The sequence below is a fragment of the Takifugu rubripes genome, chromosome 16, assembly GCF_901000725.2.
Source record: "Takifugu rubripes chromosome 16, fTakRub1.2, whole genome shotgun sequence".
Classification (NCBI taxonomy): Eukaryota; Metazoa; Chordata; class Actinopteri; order Tetraodontiformes; family Tetraodontidae; genus Takifugu; species Takifugu rubripes.
In genome coordinates this window covers 13,098,421-13,113,420 of record NC_042300.1, presented here as the reverse complement: position 1 = coordinate 13,113,420, position 15,000 = coordinate 13,098,421, and the positions used below count along the sequence as shown (strand labels likewise).

Below are 15,000 nucleotides of genomic sequence, written 5' to 3'. Positions count from 1 at the left end.
ATTCTTAGCTTAGCATCTAAAGTCCAATAAGAAGTAGGACAGAACTGCATATTAACAGGAAACAACTGCACAAACTTCAAATAAGGCTAAAAATAAGCACCAAACATGTGAGTGAAGATCTCAGAAGGTGGTGAAATCTGCATATCAAAAGACTACCTTCATATCAAAGGAACAAAGGAAAGGCCAGCAGGATCCACGCTTGAAATTCCTAATTGATTCATTCATATGGCATTTGTTCATCCATCCCAACCAGATCAGTAATAATACAGGTAGGAGGCAACGAGCTCGGGGACAGACAGATGCATGCAGTCGCTTCGCTTCCGTCTTCTACAGACGGGGGTTCATCACAGGGAGCTGGAAACATGGAAACATGCAGAGGGAAGAGAGCAGACAGATGCTGTGGGACAGAAACAGCAGTGAGGTCTCCAGTCAGGGCGGTGCTGAAGGCTCTGGGCCGGGGAACAGGCCGGGAGTGACGGTGCTGAAGGCTCTGGGCCGGGGAACAGGCCGGGAGTGACGGCGCTGAAGGCTCTGGGCCGGGGAACAGGGCGGGAGTGACGGCGCTGAAGGCTCTGGGCCGAACAGGGCGGGAGTGACGGCGAAGGCTCTGGGCAGGAACAAGGCGGGAGTGACGGTGCTGAAGGCTCTGGGCCGGGGAACAAGGCGGGAGTGACGGTGCTGAAGGCTCTGGGCCGGGGAACAGGGCGGGAGTGACGGTGCTGAAGGCTCTGGGCCGGGGAACAGGGAACAGGGCGGGAGTGACGGTGCTGAAGGCTCTGGGCCGAGGAACAGGGCGGGAGTGACGGTGCTGAAGGCTCTGGGCCGAGGAACAGGGCGGGAGTGACGGTGCTGAAGGCTCTGGGCCGGGAACAGGGAACAGGGCGGGAGTGACGGTGCTGAAGGCTCTGGGCCGGGAACAGGGAACAGGGCGGGAGTGACGGTGCTGAAGGCTCTGGGCCGAGGAACAGGGCGGGAGTGACGGTTGCTGAAGGCTCTGGGCCGAGGAACAGGGAACAGGGCGGGAGTGACGGTGCTGAAGGCTCTGGGCCGAGGAACAGGGCGGGAGTGACGGTGCTGAAGGCTCTGGGCCGAGGAACAGGGCGGGAGTGACGGTGCTGAAGGCTCTGGGCCGGGGAACAGGGAACAGGGAACAGGGCGGGAGTGACGGTGCTGAAGGCTCTGGGCCGGGGAACAGGGAACAGGGAACAGGGCGGGAGTGACGGTGCTGAAGGCTCTGGGCCGAGGAACAGGGCGGGAGTGACGGTGCTGAAGGCTCTGGGCCGAGGAACAGGGCGGGAGTGACGGTGCTGAAGGCTCTGGGCCGGGGAACAGGGCGGGAGTGACGGTGCTGAAGGCTCTGGGCCGGGGAACAGGGCGGGAGTGACGGTGCTGAAGGCTCTGGGCCGGGGAACAGGGCGGGAGTGACGGTGCCCTGGGAACAGGGCCGGGAGTGACGGTGGCTGAAGGCTTCTGGGGTCCCGAGGAACAAAGGCGGGAGTGACGGTGCTGAAGGCTCTGGGCCGTGAACAGGAACAGGGCCGGGAGTGACGGTGCTGAAGGCTCCTGGGCAGAAGGAACAGGGCGGGAGTGACGGTGCTGAAGGCTCTGGCCTGAGGAACAGTGGCGGGAGTGACGTGCCTGAAGGCTCTGGGCCGAGGAACAGGGGCCGGGAGTGACGGTGCTGAAGGCTCTGGGACGGGGAACAGAGGGCAGGGAGTGACGGTGCTGAAGCTCTGGGCCGGAACAGGGACAGTAGTGCGTGTACACGAGAACCAGTCGGAGCAGGGGCTGGGAGTGACAGACGCAGGTCGAAGGAGGGAAAGGGGCCATGAAAGACTACCTTCTGAGCTCTCCGTCCTCCATCCTCAACCTCAGCGCTTTCTGATGCCTGCACCTGTTTCCTTAATGGGCTCTCGGGCACATCTGCAAATATGAGGTCATTTGCAAGTTTAATGTGAGCGGACGGGCGCATGAGATGGTGCATAAGGTAGAGACACGTAGGAGGTGGACAGGGATGGAAGACGGGCCAGAGTCCGTCCCACATGGCTCCAACCAGGTTGGATCAGTGAGCGGTCAGATCATCGTTAGACGTTAATGGACGGTGAATAACTGATCCAGCGTGGACACGTTTGCCCTCTGATTAGGGAGTGTTCTATAATCTCCCCGCCACGTTTATGGTTTGTGGTGCTGCATTAAAGAAGCGTGTTTACCGGTGCCTCATGTTGAATCTCTTTAAATGCAGAAGGACTTTGGACAGTTTCCTGGTGTCTTGTGACGGAGGAGATCCAGCGGGGCAGATCTCTAGATGACTCTTGTCTGCTCACCTTTGCTCTGGCAGAAGTCCAGCTGCAGGATGGTCTGCATCAGCGAGTCGGTGTTGAGAGTGAGGTCAAAGTCAGGGCCCACCTTCGGCTCCAGGGCCCCCTTCACCCACTGTTCCTGAGACGATGTTACCCGCTTGATCAGAGCGTCTGAAATCTGCACACACACACACGCACACACGCACACACACGCACACACACACACGCACACGCGCGCGCACACACACACACACACACGCACACACACACACAGGCAAGTCAAGCAAACATTCTTCAGGAAGTGATAAACAAATGCAGGAATGGAGAATTCTTCCATTTCCATGACTTTGTGTGCACTAACACCCTCGGCTCCTCGGCTCCTCGGCTCCTCGGCTCCTCGGCTCCTCGCCTCTGGGATCAGCTGCATTAGTTTGTGATCATCACACTGTCTGTGTGTATTAATGCAAGCTCAAATATTTAAGAATAAAACTGGATCCCTGCTAGGAGCCAGAGTGCCTCAGGAGAAAGGACAGTGGGTCCATCCCATCACTCCAGACGCAGGAGCTGGGATTAAAGTGGATGTTTGCAATAAACGGTCAGGTAAATTATCAAATACTCCTGGATTTACATTTGGCACAATTTAACATTAGGAGCCTCTTGGATTATCTTTCAAGCAGGAAGTCACACAATCACACTATTCATGTGAAATGCAAGTGTGTGTGTGTGTGTGTGCGTGTGTGTGTGTGTGTGCGTGTGTGTGTGCGTGCGTGTGTGAAACCTGGTCACCTCGCCCCCAGACACATAAGGAGGGGATCAGATACCTGCAGGAATCCGCTGGGATCGTTCTCTTTCAGGACTTCCAGGCAGAACTCCATCATGCCGGTGGTCTGACGCAGCTTCATGGTGCAGTGGGTGATCTGATCGCGCACCACCTGATCACAGAGCACACAGGTGATTATATATTATATATATATTAGAATCACAGTGATTATATATTATATATTTAGAATCACAGGTGATTATATATTATATATATATATTAGAATCACAGGTGATTATTATATATATTAGAATCACAGGTGATTATATATTATATATATATATTAGAATCACAGGTGATTATATATTATATATATATTAGAATCACAGGTGATTATATATTATATTATTAGAATCACAGGTGATTATATTATATATATATTAGAATCACAGGTGATTATATATTATATATATATTAGAATCACAGGTGATTATATATTATATATATATTTAGAATCACAGGTGATTATATATTATATATATTAGAATCACAGGTGATTATATATATATATTAGAATCACAGGTGATTATATATTATATATATATATTAGAATCACAGGTGATTATATATTATATATTAGAATCACAGGTGATTATATATTATATATATTAGAATCACAGGTGATTATATTATTAGAATCACAGGTGAGTATATATTATTATCTATAATTAGAATCACAGGTGATTATATATTATATATATATTAGAATCACAGGTGATTATATTATATTATATATATATATTAGAATCCCAGGTGATTATATATTATATATAATATTAGAATCACAGGTGATTATATATTATATATATATTAGAATCACAGGTGATTATATATTATGATATTATATTAGAATCACAGGTGATTATATATTATATATATATATTAGAATCACAGGTGATCTGAAGGTTTAAGCAGTGCTGACAGAAAGAGTTTTAGAAATCAGCTGTGAGGGAGATGAAGGAAAGGACCGTTTTGATGGGTGTCGCAACAAGCTGAGACTGACTGACAGGTCAGAACTGTATCACTCTTTCATGTCGTCTCAACTGTCGTATCACTCTTTCATGTCGTCTCAACTGCCGTATCACTCTTTCATGTCGTCTCAACTGCCGTATCACTCTTTCATGTCGTCTCAACTGCCGTATCACTCTTTCATGTCAGTCTCAACTGCCGTATCACTCTTTTCATGTCGTCTCAACTGCCGTATCACTCTTTCATGTCGTCTCAACTGCCGTATCACTCTTTCATGTCGTCTCAACTGCCGTATCACTCTTTCATGTCGTCTCAACTGCCGTATCACTCATTTCATGTCGTCTCAACTGTCGTATCACTCTTTCATGTCGTCTCAACTTGTCGTATCACTCTTTACACTTCAACTGTCGTCAACTGCTGTAGCACTCTTTCACATCTCAACTGCCGTATCACTCTTTCATGTCGTCTCAACTGTCGTATCACTCTTTCACATCGTCTCAACTGTCGTATCACTCTTTCACATCTCAACTGTCGTATCACTCTTTCATGTCGTCTCAAATGTCGTATCACTCTTTCACATCGTCTCAACTGTCGTATCACTCTTTCATGTCGTCTCAACTGTTTGTATCACTCTTTCATGTCGTCTCAAACTGTCGTATCACTCTTTCATGTCGTCTCAACTGTCGTATCACTCTTTCACATCTCAACTGTCGTATCACTCTTTCACATCTCAACTGTCGTATCACTCTTTCACATCTCAACTGTCGTATGAAAGGAAAGAAGTGTGTGCTGACGGTGGGATGCAAATACTTGCTTAATTATGCCGTTAAGCAATGGCTGTCGGAATGATTTGGAAAAGTTAATGAGACAGTGTCGATAATTAGTCCCTCATTACTCTGTGGCTAATGAGATCAGAATTAATTATCAACATGCAAACAGTTGTAGAAGCTGTGGAGTGCAGAGAGTGAGTCTCTTTTCTTGGCTGCTTCCATCAGAATGCAATAACTTGTGTTCCATTACTGCACAGATGGTGTGAAATGTTGAGCGTTAAGAAAGTCATCGTGGAGGATTTGGGATGAAGAAACATTCAATTGTTCCATTAGGCTAACCCTTAGCCTAACCCTGACCCTTAGCCTAACCCTGACCCTTAGCCTAACCCTGACCCATAGCCTAACCCTGACCCTTAGCCTAACCCTGACCCATAGCCTAACACTGACCCTTAGCCTAACCCTGACCCATAGCCTAAACCCTGACCCTGACCCTTAGCCTGACCCTAACCCTAACCCTGACCCTTAGCCTAACCCTGACCCATAGCCTAACACTGACCCTTAGCCTAACCCTAACCCTTAGCCTAACCCTGACCCTGACCCATAGCCTAAACCCTAACCCTGACCCTGACCCCTTAGCCTAACCCTGACCCACCTTCCACTGATCCCACCTGTAGCGAAGCCCCCTGACAGGCAGTCATGAGATGATCTTATCACCTTAATTCTCCTGTGCAAACATCAAGTGTGAAGCATGAAAGCCGTTAGCTGCCTCCCACTCGCTCAGCGCAGCGGCCTGACGGCTCTTTCAATATGTTCCAGATTCATTTGAAATTAATTTAAAGCTGAGTCGACTGGAACATGCTAATGTATGCCCGGATTTGAAATAGAACACTCAGTTCTAACATGATCCAAAGTCTAATCCCAGCGCGGTGCACTCCATCTCACCACAGATTATTAGCATGTGCATCGCTAACTTGAATCTGTAACGATCAAATTTAAATTTAAAATGTAAAACAACACTTGCAGCCTGATTTTAAAGGCTCCTGAACTCAATAACTCAGGTTGGGTTTTAGTTAATCTGCACATCTGTCTGGATCGCTGAATAATCCATGGATTATCGTGACTTCCGGACCAGAAAAGCGTAGAAAAGAAAGAGAGATAATAAAAGAAAAGTGGCTCTCGTCTTTCTGCGCGTCTCACATACAAGATGTGCGCAGCTGGAAAAGAGAATGAAACATAATATTTTCTCTGGCACATAAAAACGCTCCTTTATGCTAATCTGTGGTTTGTTTGGAGCGTTTGTGCTGATGTGGCCCAACCATCTCCGTCCCTCCGTCCTCAGGCTGCTGATCGGGACAGCAGCTGTCCCCGTGGCGTCTGTCCAAACGCTCCGTCCTCCCCCGTCCCCAGACGGTCAGACGGTCGGCACGTTGAGGGCGGGCACGCGTCCATGTGATCCCGGGTTACTCAGGAAACCCCAGGCGGCGGATTTCCACAGCCCAAATGAAACATTATGATCCACATCCGAGACTTTTGGAGGTATTAAAAGTTGATTCTTTTTAAATCAGCTTATCTTTCTAGTTTCATTTGATTTTGAATGGATATTCCGTCTGCGGCGCTGACACACATTTCATGAATCCTGATGAGGTTTGAGTGCCTGTTTAGTCAGTTAATGCAGCCTAATTGTTGACCCTGGATCAGCGTAAAATATTAGAGAGCCTGGGAGAACCAGTAATGTTCTAAAGCAGAAATCAAAGGAAAGATGAGCCCACTTTACCTTCAGTTTGTACTCCTTCTCTTTGGTGACTTTGGTGAGCAGTTTAGCCTTCTGTCGAGTCAGCGCCTCGATCAAAGAGTCGCACTGCGCCACGAGACACGCCTCGAACTCCACGCCGCCCTCCTGTAACGCCGCCACAATTATTCACACAAACACAGCAAATGTGTGTAAAAGATGGGAACCCTGCTGAGCAGTGTGTGTGTGATCGGGCATCTTATTCAACGTTGTTGCTACTTTCAGCATCAGTGTGTAGGACTCACGGTTGTGTATTATTACCACACGAGAGTTCTGTTAATGATCTGGTGGTTCTGATTCTGGGCCTCTGCTCTGACAAATATAGATCACTGATGTGTTTGTTTCATGAGCAGAACGGAGCGGCTTCACATTTGTTAACATGCAGATTTGATTTCTATTCTTGTTCCAAACACCAGAATGAGGTCCAGCGGCTAAATTTACTCCTGATTAGCATGTTTGCGTAACTCTCTGCTAGCATTCTCCCTCTCAACACCCCCCTGATCCAGGCTCCGCTCCTACGGGAGCCCGTTAGCCCAGGAAACAGAGTTTAGAGGCAGCTAACGCACTTAAAACATCCAAATGACTCTGTGCTGCCGGGAGGGAACGCCCACGATGGCTGCACATGTAGAGAACTGGCTTCAATGAAAGCCTTGGAACTGTGTTTAATGAGAAACCTGATGCTCTGATGTGCACGTGGCAGCTACGGGTTAGCGTCTTCAGGGCTCTTTGATCTCCACGGAGATGATGAAGCCGTTAGCGCCTCGTATCAAGCTTCCTCTCAAGAGTCGCACACTTCAGATTTATAGGAAGGTTAGATGCTGATCAGCCTTCATCCATCTGTCTCTGCTAAGTGCGTGTGTGTGCGTGTGTGCGTGTGTGTGTGCGTGCGTGTGTGTGTGCGTGCGTGTGTGTGTGCATGTGTGTGTGCGTGCGTGCGTGTGCGTGCGTGCGTGCGTGGAGGGGCAGCAGGCGGGACGGCTGCACTACCAGCAGCACGAGCCAATAAGAACAAACGTAATGACAATAATTACAGTCAACAATCAGAGGATGTCCTAAATGTCCAACATCAGCAGACCGCATCAATAAATTATTGATTATTAATTATTAGCTCTATTAATTATTAGCTCTATTAATTATTAGCTCTTTAATACAGCTGTGTCATAATTTAATATTTACAATAGGACTCTATCGGCATCCAACCCTCCATCTCTCCCTCCTCCATCCACACCTGCAATAGACCCCACACACACACACGCACACACATGCACGCGCACGCACACACGCACACACACACACGGCTAGTCTGCTAGCATCATAGTGCTGCAAAAAACTGTTTTGGATTTGAAAACTTAATTGAATAGTATTGAAACACTCTGATTTCTGTAATAACTAAAATTTGCTCTTCAGTTACTACAATGTTATAAACATGATCAGGTCCAAACACAGAGAACAGAGGAGCACTTTGATGCCTTCACAGGTACGAATATGTGCTGCTGGCATGGTGAGGAACGTGCACTCACCTGTTGAACGTGCACTCACCTGTTGAACGTGCACTCACCTGTTGAACGTGCACTCACCTGTATCTGCTGCAGCAGGTTCTTCAGATGCACCAGGAACTCTTTGGCATCTTTGGCCTTGTCCGAGATGCCGTTCAGGGCCTGGGAGAGCTGACACTGCAGAGACACGGGCGTTCCTACATCACTATACATATTAATGTATGGATGGCACGGGGGGGGGGGGGGTGGAGGGGGGCTGAGATGTGAGTTACGCAATGGTAGCCTGACAGATTAGTCTCCCTGGATGCTCCGATTATGTCTGATCCCGACCCGGAGCGTGACAGAGCCTCTGCTGTGTCTTAATAATGGGGATTAACTCTGGAATCAAGATTAGATGCTGCTTCATTCTTTAGACAAGCAGGAAAACAACAACGTCCACGTCCACGTCCACATCCACCTCCACCTCCACCTCCACCTCCACCTCCACGTCCACGTCCACGTCCACGTCCACCTCCACCTCCACCTCCACCTCCACCTCCACCTCCACGTCCACGTCCACCTCCACCTCCGCGTCCACCTCCACCTCCACGTCCGCCTCCACCTCCGCCTCCACCTCCACCTCCACCTCCGCGTCCACCTCCACGTCCGCCTCCACCTCCGCCTCCACCTCCACCTCCGCGTCCACCTCCACCTCCACCTCCACCTCCACCTCCACGTCCACCTCCACCTCCACCTCCGCCTCCGCCTCCGCCTCCGCCTCCGCGTCCGCCTCCGCCTCCGCCTCCGCCTCCGCGTCCGCGTCCGCGTCCACCTCCACCTCCACCTCCACCTCCACCTCCACCTCCACGTCCACGTCCACGTCCACCTCCACCTCCACCTCCACCTCCACCTCCACCTCCACCTCCACCTCCACATCCGCCTCCACCTCCACCTCCACCTCCACCATTACGTCCACCATTATCAGTATGGAACCAACAGAATAACACAATAAACCTTTGGTGTTATTGTTAGAAATATCAGGGTAATACAGGGTATTATCAGCCTATATATCAGGGTAATATAGGGTATTATCAGCCTATATATCAGGGTAATACAGGGTATTATCAGCCTATATATCAGGGTAATACAGGGTATTATTAGCCTATATATCAGGGTAATATAGGGTATTATTAGCCTATATATCAGGGTAATACAGGGTATTATTAGCCTATATATCAGGGTAACACAGGGTATTATTAGCCTATATATCAGGGTAACACAGGGTATTATTAGCCTATATATCAGGGTAACACAGGGTATTATTAGCCTATATATCAGGGTAATACAGGGTATTATTAGCCTATATATCAGGGTAATACAGGGATTATTAGGCCTATATATCAGGTATACAGGGTATTATCAGCCTATATATCAGGGTAATATAGGGTATTATCAGCCTATATATCAGGGTAATATAGGGTATTATCAGCCTATATATCAGGGTAATATAGGGTATTATCAGCCTATATATCAGGGTAATATAGGGTATTATTAGCCTATATATCAGGGTAATATAGGGTATTATCAGCCTATATATCAGGGTAATACAGGGTATTATTAGCCTATATATCAGGGTAATATAGGGTATTATTAGCCTATATATCAGGGTAATATAGGGTATTATCAGCCTATATATCAGGGTAATACAGGGTATTATTAGCCTATATATCAGGGTAATATAGGGTATTATTAGCCTATATATCAGGGTAATACAGGGTATTATTAGCCTATATATCAGGGTAATACAGGGTATTATCAGGAGGAGACACGTGTCTGTGACATTTCTTCAACTCTAAATGTCCAAAAATAAGCGTTTGTGGCTCTGTTGCAATTTTAAAGACGTCAATAAGAAGATCACATGACCTATTTTATATATTTGTTCTTACTGTATAGAAAGTCACGGACAGGCTGATGGAAACAATGAAGACCAAGTTCTGTCAAAGTACATTGGTTAAGAATTCTGACCTCTGTTCAGCATCATTCAGAGAAAAAGGAAGTTGTTTCAGGTGATCTTTCAGAGCCCCTAATGTGATCATTCTGTCACGAGTCTGACCTCTGCTGTGTGTGTGTGTGTGTGTGTGTGTGTGTGTGTGTGTGTGTGTGTGTGTGTGGTGTGTGTGTGTGTGTGTGTGTGTGCTAGTAAGATAAAGAGAGACAGTCAGTGGAAAATAAGAGAAGACAGGACAAAGGAAACCCACATGCCAAGCGGTGATGGATCTGCTTCACTATCACCACGCCCAGATTCCCCACCTCCTAATCACACACACACACACACACACACACACACACACACACACACACACACACACACACACAGCAGAGGTCAGACTCGTGACAGAATGATCACATTAGGGGCTCTGAAAGATCACCTGAAACAACTTCCTTTTTCTCTGAATGATGCTGAAGATCGTTCAGGATCAATAACAATCCATTTAATCCATTTAGGATTTAATCATTTGTTTTAAATGACATTAGTCACATTAGTGTCTGTCATTGATTATTACACATTTTATTATCTCTCACACACACGCGCGCACACACGCACACACTGCTGGTTCTTCTACATATAGAAAAGTAAATCTCCCACTGCACATATGTATAATCCTCTCTGGACATCCTCACACACACACACACACACACACACACACACACACACACACACACACACAGTGATTTTATCTCTGTGCACATGGAGGAGGGACGTGTGGAGGTCACGGTTCATGAATCAAGCCAACCCTGCAGAGCTTCTCATTGCTGCTCACCAAGAGGCCATCTGGCCCAGCAAGCTGTCTGGTCGGTGTGTGTCTGTTGGCGAGTGTGTTGTGCGTCTGTGTGCGCATGCCAAGATGCTAACAAGGGGAAGACAAACGTGCTCTGAGGAGCCTCCTGTATTTGTCTGGTTCTTTGTTCCTTCAGCTGCAGCTCTGGCCACCAGGTCAGAGTTGGGAGCACCATTCACGCCTCTCTTCTAATTGTTGACCTGCTTCTTTCATTGATTTGATCAGCCTCAATTTATTGTATTAAATCCATTGGTGATCAAATATTAATACTGGGTCCATGTGTTGAGCTGTGACACAGCATCCTTGCTAGACATCATATCAGGAACCAACAAGTCTGAAGATCAGGACCCAGGATGCACAAACAGACTCCTCTCTGAGGAACTCCTCTCTGTCCAGGCTGGAAGAGCATAGAGTGGATTTGCCCCTATTTTCCCTTTAAAAGCAGATATTGCTGTTACACTCAGCTGGATTTTTGAGTTGTTTTAGCCTTGATATATAAAAACCCCAACGATCCCTGGATTTAACCTGCTCTGCTGCCATGTCAGCAAGCTCCTAATAATCACAAGAGCCAACACAGTGGGACCAGTTACCAACCTCTGCCATCCTTCAGATCTAAAGTATTTAAAAATATCTTTGCCCTTAGCACCAGAGGAATAATCCCATCTCTATACAAGCGAGACTGGGCTCCATTTCTACCATCTGCAAAGTAAAAGTAGGTTATTTGGGGGGAAATGTGAGCTCTCAGGTGATCTGTTGCACTGAAAATGGAAAGTGGAAAAATCATTTAAAGTCTTGCTAAATGTCAAGTGCTTCACAACAGGCCTGGACGCACCCACGGGTCTGCGTCTAAATTTGGCTCCAGCTACGAGGCGTCAGCCCACTGTGGAGCCCAGTACGGCTGCAGACCCGTGACCAGAGAGAGAGATAAGGGGGCGAACACACACCCTAAATGGAAACAGAACAGGGAAACAATGACAGATCTTTGGATCTCACAACAAAAGCTCGAGACCACCTGCAGAGCAGAGATGAGCAGAAAGAATTTCCTCACTTGTTTCTTTTGCCCTTGACCTTTCCATCCTCTGTTAATGTTCCAAAATGCATTGTCATCTCTCTTCAGTGGCATCAAGCTGCTCCAGAGCCCCTCTCAGGAACAAGAGCTGCTGTCTTATTAGCATATTAGAGCAGTAATGGAGGAGCGTTGATAGATAATGCAGAAAAGAGGGAATAGGTCTGGCTATTAACCTTCCAAAAGAGCCTCCCAAATGTGCTCTAGTGGAGCAGACAGTGTTCAACATCGATATCGGATCGTCGGGATTGTTCACTGTTCAGAGCAACAGCACTGAGCTGTGATGAAGCCTAATTTTATACTTAAAAGTCTCAAGGTGATCAGGAGCTCTGGGGAAGCACGATGGCCACACTCAATGATGAAGGCTGTGATGTCAGAGGTTTGGAAAGGGCCATAAATCCATCGGTCAGTGGGGGTGTTAAACTACCCAGACAGCAGCGGGGCGTTTCTGTGGTTTGAGAGCCGGCTGTGACAGGCTGCTAATGCTAAAGTGTTGCGATAAAACCTTCTGCAGCGTAGAAGCTAGCACCACACTTGGATCATCTCCACGAGTATTGGACAGGGCTGTGGTGGCTCTGACCCTGTCAAAGTGGGACGAGAGGGTTAAACCCTCCCGTTCGGATACGCCCCGGAGTTAAAAACCTCCATATTTATTCTTTTCACTCATGTTTTCAAATGGGATCGTTTTCTTGCCTAATAAAAGATTCCTGTTTTTTCTGGTTCCAGATGAATCTAATAAAACCGGAATAAACCAGCGTTTATTATTATTATTGGTTGGATGGATGGAAAGGGCTAGCAACGAAGAATTAGCTTAATGAGCCCAGGGAGCCAATTAGCTCAGCAGGATGGGGTGCTGCTCCCCCGCTGTTCTGCTCTGAGCCGACACCCGATCACATGACTCCAGAGAGCGCTCAGTGGAGTCATGTGATCAAGTCTCGATCTGCTCACTTTCAGAAGTTACATCTGCTGCAGCGGAATCAAAATTAGGAACGCAAATCAAACTGTTCTCAAAGCGGCAGTTGAGAGAATGAAAGAAGTTCAAGCTAGAACCTGCTCATTTAAACCTGCGCATCCTTTCCTCTGATGAGGAGCAGACTCAAACGAGTGGTCGGAACATCCCGGTCCAGATAAATATGACCGTCATGTTTAAAAGAGCAGAGCTCCTAAAGCAAAGCAGACTTCCCCTCGTGCGCTGCACCAGAACAGCCACATGTTCCTGCACCTGTCTTTCATATCTGGTGTTTGGTGGAGGTCAACACCAATCTCCTTTCCCCTTCCTCCTCTCCTCCTCTCCTCCTCTCATCCTCTCCTCCTCTCCTCCTCTCATCCTCTCCTCCTCTCCTCCTCTCATCCTCTCATCCTCTCCTCCTCTCCTCCTCTCATCCTCTCATCCTCTCATCCTCCGGCCACCTGTCCCTGCGCCGCTGCGCTACTCGGCCATTTAAAGGCTAATAAACCAGCGCAGCGGCACCGTGCACGCTTCATAATATTCAGACATCCTGTTGTTCTCTTGCCTTCAAAAAACATCCAGCATGAGTTCAGTTACAACAGCGTTTCTGTGCTGTTGTTTCATGCTAACGTGAACAAAGTCACTGTGAGTGGGTGACGGGTATTTGTAGAGACAGATATAAAACCACAAACTACGGGTTAGGGTTAGAGGGTTAGAGGGTTAGGGTTAGAGGGTTAGAGGGTTAGGGGGTTAGGGTTAGAGGGTTAGGGTTAGGGTTAGGGGGTAGAGGGTTAGGGTTAGGGGGTTAGAGGGTTAGGGGGTAGGGTTAGAGGGTTAGGGTTAGGGGGTTAGAGGGTTTAGAGGGTTAGGGTTAGGGTTAGGGGGTTAGAGGGTTAGGGTTAGAGGGTTAGAGGGTTAGGGGGTTAGGGTTAGAGGGTTAGGGTTAGGGTTAGAGGGTTAGGGGGTTAGGGTTAGAGGGTTAGGGTTAGGGTTAGGGGGTTAGAGGGTTAGGGTTAGGGGGTTAGGGTTAGGGGGTTAGGGTTAGAGGGTTAGGGTAGGGTTAGGGTTAGGGGTTAGAGGGTTAGGGTTAGAGGGTTAGGTTAGAGGGTTAGAGGGTTAAGGTTAGAGGGTTAGGGTTAGAGGGTTAGGGTTAGGGGGTTAGGGTTAGAGGGTTAGGGTTAGAGGGTTAGGGTTAGGGTTAGAGGGTTAGGGTTAGAGGGTTAGGGTTAGAGGGTTAGGGTTAGAGGGTTAGAGGGTTAAGGTTAGAGGGTTAGGGTTAGAGGGTTAGGGTTAGGGGGTTAGGGTTAGAGGGGTTAGGGTTAGAGGGTTAGGGTTAGGGTTAGGGTTAGGGGGTTAGGGTTAGAGGGTTAGGGTTAGAGGGTTAGGGTTAGAGGGTTAGGGTTAGGGTTAGGGTTAGGGTTAGGGTTAGAGGGTTAGGGGGTTAGGGTTAGAGGGTTAGGGTTAGAGGGTTAGGGTTAGAGGGTTAGGGTTAGGGTTAGAGGGTTAGGGTTAGGGTTAGAGGGTTAGGGTTAGGGTTAGGGTTAGGTAGGGTTAGGGTTAGAGGTTAGGGTTAGAGGGTAGGGTTAGAGGGTTAGGGTTAGAGGGTTAGGGTTAGGGTTAGAGGGTTAGTTAGAGGGTTAGGGTTAGAGGGGTTAGGGTTAGGGTTAGAGGGTTAGGGTTAGAGTTAGAGGGTTAGGTTAGAGGGTTAGGGTTAGAGAGTCAGGGTAGGGTAGGGTTAGGGTTAGAGGGTTAGGGTTAGAGGGTTAGGGTTAGAGGGTTAGAGGGTTAGGGTTAGAGGGTTAGGGTTAGAGGGTTAGAGGGTTATGGTTAGAGGGTTAGGGTTAGAGGGTTTAGGGTTAGGGTTAGGTTAGGGTTAGAGGGTTAGGGTTAGAGGGTTAGGGTTAGAGGGTTAGGGTTAGGGTTAGGGTTATAGAGGGTTAGGGTTAGAGGGTTAGGGTTAGAGAGTTAGGGTAGGGTTAGAGGGTTAGGGTTAGGGTTAGAGGGTTAGGGTTAGGGTTAGGG

At 47.9% G+C, this 15,000-nt stretch overlaps 1 pseudogene; it reads right to left on the bottom strand.

Annotated features, from left to right (window-relative positions):
• Positions 1–15,000, bottom strand: part of LOC115253092 (E3 ubiquitin-protein ligase TRIM9-like) — a 26,147-nt pseudogene that overhangs the window by 3,349 nt on the left and 7,798 nt on the right.